Below are 5,878 nucleotides of genomic sequence, written 5' to 3'. Positions count from 1 at the left end.
GCCCACCTACAGGTAACTATTCGACAAGGCCTCACATACGAGCGAACATTGACTCACGCACGCGTATTCTTGTGTATGATGGAAGAAAATAAAGAAAATGGTGTATCAAATACTGTGCAGTATTTAACTGCCTAAATAATAATAAAAACACAGAATGTACTTTTTTAAGTTGCCTCAAGACACTGAGAGGTAAATAAGTAGTTAATATGATTCATGATAATTCATGCTAAATCATGTATTTCCTCCGCCATTTTCCGCAGTTTGGCACCTCACGTCACATCATTTTACCGAAGTCAGCCCTATAGCTTCGGCGCAGTGCCGATCACTGACGTTTGTCAACAAAATGGTGCTTGACTCTTGAGACAGACTAAGTTACACCATATTGTTAATGACATTGAGCATACATTTTTTTAAATACCTTCGCGAAGTAAAACTTCTGTACGTAGTACTTATTATTATTCTGTGGTACTACGTACAGAAGTTATACTTCGCGAAGGTATTTAAAAAAAATGTATGCTCAATGTCAAACCGCGCGGGTTCCCGCTTAACACAGTTTCGGGCCTTACACGATAGATTAAATAAATATCGCGTTACATTCGTCTGTCTCCGACCTTTATGCCGCGCCCGCGCCCGCAGACGCCACCAACACGTCCGATATGAGCATGAGCTTCGACTAACGCAGGTTATACTCCTCTTTGTATCAACGTGGGGCAGTTTCAAGAAGTTTTACACCTCTATATCACACAAGGTCACAATCGTGCGTCGATATAGACAGAGTAAATACAAATGAGTAGGTCATCTTCATAGAACGCCCGTGCGCGGTTTGTATGTAAGCGCGCCAATACGTATGCGGCGCGCACGCTGACAAAATTCGGGGCAACTCCCCGCTAATCCCCGCTAAATTTTGTCAGTGTGTGCGTGCGCGCCGCATACGTATTGGCGCGCTCACATACAAACCACGCTCGGTGCGTTTCTATGAAGATGACCTGCTCATTTGTATTTACTCTGTCTATATCGACGCACGATTGTGACCACACCACAAGAAAGGCAGTTTTCAGATGACGCGTTTTTACACGCGCGTTTTGAATCGCGCGATTGTAATTCTTAGGTGAATCGCGCGACTGCATGTGGACAGAATATATGAACGTCTAGTACCTCACTATCGCGCGATTCGAAACTCGCGAGTAAAAACGCGTCAGACAGGCTCAAAACGACACGCATTCTATAAAAGGGCGAGCATTGACCAAGTAACTTTGCCAATACCTCCGATATGAGCATGAGCTTCGACTAACGCAGGTTATACACCTCTTTGTGTCAACGTGAAGCAGTCTCAAGAAGTTTAAGGCTGGTTTTAGTGTCACGCGGACCGTCAGCCGATCTGTATGAACTGCTAGGGAGCGGAGCGGTTCCTCCGGACCGCATTACTCTAAAACGCTCCCTAGAAGTACAGATCGGCTGTGCAGAGCGATCCGCACTGACAGTCCGCGTGACACTAAAACCAGCCTTAGGCCAGGATCGCACTATGCGGTTGGCCGGAGTGCTGTCAGCCGTCCGGTTAACCGCAGTCAAAAGTATGTATTGAAAATTAGTTTTAATGCGCACTTTCATGCGGCTGTTTCAATACATATTTTTAACCGGACGGCTGACCGCATAGTGCGTTCCAGGACTTCCAGGCCTTATACGCCTCTTTCTATCAACTCCCGATCTCCAAGAAGGCGATACAAAGTTTTCCATCGTGAAAACTGCTAACTATGCAAACGGAACAGCTAAGATAACTGAATAGCTATGCAAGCTAAGCTAAAATTATTGTTCTTGGTCTGCAACTCCAACGAAATTGAATCTGACACGAATATTACTTTGTCTAGATTTACCTACTGCCCGATTATTTACATTATAGCCTAAGAAATTGATTACGCCTACTTATGTTTTAGTGTAAATTGTGTAAATATCTACAGTTTGATTGCACTGGATTGCAATATTTTTTGTGTATAAGCAAGTAAATATATTGTAAATAAACTTGATTTTGTTTGAATCTGAAATCTCAACACCTACCGAGTTGAAAGGAAATGGGAATTATCAATTAATAATACGATTACTTTTTATATAATTTATTTTTCCAATAACAGTTTACAATATATTTTAAAATCAAACAAGCTTTGGAGATTAAAATCAACATTTCATGTATTATGAAACCCTAAAATTCTATAAAAATCACCATGATTATACATTTTAAAAGCCCTTTAAAACGTTTAAAAGTATCGCGATGGACAGCCTACGATGGGCTACTAACAGGCACCGTAAAAATCGATTAAAATCACCTAACTAGTACAGGCACATGTAAAATTTATCTATTGAACAACTACGCGGAAGGCGTATGATAATATTCGTATAAAATCGATAAATTGTAATATGCATATTAGGGTGGTCCTTATTCCTACGAAAAAAAAATTTTTTCTTATATTTTGCGGGGCACCACGTAATTTGAATATATACCATATGAAAGTCTTTCATTATTTTTTTTTTAATTTTTAAAAGACATTTAGGGGTCGCTACCAAGGTTTGAATTCTAAGTAAAAACAAAATCTGTATTTGTTAGATTCATTTATTTTTAAAGCCAAAGCCAAATAAAAATATTACAAAATTATTGTTGTTGCTATGAACTAATATATTATGTACAATGTACATATTTGAATCAATTATTTTTAAGATATAAGAGTTTACTTGTTAGTATCTCGACGCGTCGGTACCATGGTCGGTACGGAAGAGGGGTTGAGGGGAGAAGGGGACAAGAAGCGATTGTCTATTCTATCTATGCGATGTTCATTTTGCACGTAAAATGTGATATAAACACTTAAATAAAACATTTATGAAATCATGATTTAAGATTTTCAAAGCTTTTGTAAATATTTTGACAGCTGGTAGCGACCTCTAAATCTTAACTAAAAAAAAAACAAAAAAAGCTAATTTCATATTTAGAGGTATATAATCGAATGAGAAAGTGCCCCGGGGATAATTCAAAAGTCGAAAAATAAGGACCACCCTAATGCATATCATTGATATAGTTATTGATCTACAATATATTAGCAAAAAATAAAGTTACTCCAGTGATTATCGTATACAAAACAAGATTGTGGCGCTACTTCATTAGACTATACATTGGGGTAATGTTCAAAATGGAATGTATAATTAAGACAGCAGCCACGAGTTCATAATCAAAATATTCTAAATAATTTAAATATTGCTCAATATTCTGTCATTGCGCAAAATCACGTCTTTTACAGTCTTTTAGCGTCCCAAATTTTTAACTATAAATATTTGCTTACAGACGTGAAAAGTTATACAAAACAATACTTAAATTTCGCTAACGAAATACAACACTTCACAACGACAGAACATGGCACAACCGTTACCAGCATCGACTGCGAACCTTCAAAGGATTCTGAACTTAAAAACTTATACAGAAGAATTTAAATTATAACTTGGCAGAAAATTACTAAAGCCCGGTCCGTAAGCACGAAGAATTTTGTCTAATGACCCCTAGCTACCCATCCTTATCACTCGCGCGTAATTATATGGCTGTCGCGACTGTGCGACGGGCGCCCGCAGTGAGTGTGCGAGCGCGATATCAACATAATTACGCGCGAGCAATAAGGATGGGTAGCTTGGGGTCATTGGACAAAATTCTACGTGCTCACGAACCAGACTATAGTAAATGTCACGACCAAAGAAGTGTTAGAATTTGGTCAGGTTCGCAGCAGAGGCAGTGACGGCTAAATCAACCTTACGACTAAGCAAATGCTGGAGCGCCCAACTTAATAGCGGCTCGACAACAAATCTCTCGTCTCAACTAGTGGCACTAGTAACTAGCACTAGTGCGACTAGTGGGGACAGCCACTCGGGCAAAATGCCCGTTAAAGTATCACCGTATTGGCGACTATTGAACTAGCAACTAGTCGTTTTGCAGCCATGTGTCGTGCTCAGGTTTTGTAATCAACGAAAGTTTCATTTAGTCTCTTTCTATAGTCTTAGAAAGATATATGTTGACTAGGAAATTCCGGGAAGGCATTCGCTTCGTTGAATATAAAAGCTTAGCATTACAAGTAAACCAAGATTTCATTGTGTGTCAAAATTACGTCAGTAACGGTGCTCGCAAGTGAACAACGTTCGAATGAACGAGAGCACATTCAGTTGTATTTGTGACACTATGAAATCAGAGTGAACACGTTAAAGGATTCCTATACTAGAGATGAAGTAAAGTCGAAAACAAAAAGGCTTGGCATTACACAAGTAAACGAAGATTTCATTGTGTCAAAATTACGTCAGTAACAGTGCTCGCAAGTTAACAACGTTCGAATGAACGAGAGCACATTCAGTTGTATTTATGACACTATGAAATCAGCGTGAACACAAAAAGTGAAGTCCACCAGAATATTTATATTTTCGACTTTACCTCTGCTTCAGGCAAAGTAACCCTTAGCAGTATAAGGCACACGACTGCAGTTCCTAGTTCACGCCCTAACGCTTGCGACTATGCGGTTCTGCAACTAGTGCGGAGGCCAGGCAGCGTCCGTGGAATCTTCTGGAGGCGCGGCGTCTAACTCGCTCGCGCCACTCGTGCCGCTTGTTGCAGGCGATGGGGTTCCTGAAGAAAAAAAGCATTGGTTATATAGTTTATTCGATTTATTTGACCAACTGTTGAATTAATGCCAAATAACTAAAGAAAGCTAGTAAATAATATCTGTGGTTGTAAGATGGGGTCAGTTTTGACCAAGTCACAATGTAAAAACTAAATGGTATGGGTACTAAACAGCTCTTAATTTCAAGGTATAATTTATTTTACAGTTTTGAACATACACTATTATATTTCTGTAAATCATAGCAACATTCAAGTTAAAAACTGTATCTATACTTTTTTTTATTTTTTTTTTATTTGGCTTACAAAACTGGGTACAATCAAATATCATGCAAAAGTAAGTAATGAGTGTAAAATCAATTCATACTGATTTACCCTACTCGATGTAAGCACAGCATGCATATAAAAATAATTAATTAAACCAAACCCATGGACCTATAAAAAAAGTCGGACGGATTCTCATCAACAAAATACTGTGACATTAGGATACACCAGCTTGCCTGTACGTACAGGCCGGCACGCACACATTCCTGATACACCACTTCGAGTGCAAACTTCACACAGTTGACACATTTAAGCAGCGAAAAAACAACACGAATACGACATGTCTTGTGTGATGAAATTGTGTAAAAACCGTTCTGTTCGAACAAACAAAAATTAAGGAATCATACTTCTATACTAATATTATAAAGCTGAAGAGTGTTTGTTTACTTGAACGCACTAATCTCAGGAACTACCGATCCGAATTGAAAAATTCTTTCAGTGTTAGATATCCCATTTATATTATATAGCTATAGGCTATATACCTACCATCACGTTACGAGTAATAGGTGCAGAGCAAAAATGATTTTCACCCGTACGAAGTCGCGGGCACTGCTAGTGTTGTAATTAAGAGCTATTTTGCTACAAATCAGTGAGATTATAAAATTATGTAGAGCTATTTTTGCTACAAAACTAGTGATGTTTTGTAGCATACTGTTTATGTTTAATAAAAAAAACTATTGATACAACTCACCCTCGCTAGGCAGCGCATAGGAGCCGCCGTAGGCAGAGTCGGGCTGGCGCGCGTGGTGTGACGGCGCGGGCGCACGCGGCGCTGCCTTTGAGTTGCGCATCAGCGGCTTGTGCTCGTCGCCCGAGTGCTGCCACACCCAGCACGAGCGGCAGAAGTACCTGCCACAAAGAAAGAAAGAAAAGTTATTTATTTGACAACTAAAAATGAACAAAAACAATGAAGAGAAAAGA

This window comes from Ostrinia furnacalis, unplaced genomic scaffold (assembly GCF_004193835.3).
Source record: "Ostrinia furnacalis isolate ACB-3 unplaced genomic scaffold, ASM419383v2 OfSCF6932, whole genome shotgun sequence".
Classification (NCBI taxonomy): domain Eukaryota; kingdom Metazoa; phylum Arthropoda; class Insecta; order Lepidoptera; family Crambidae; genus Ostrinia; species Ostrinia furnacalis.
Note: the sequence above shows the minus strand (reverse complement) of the source record.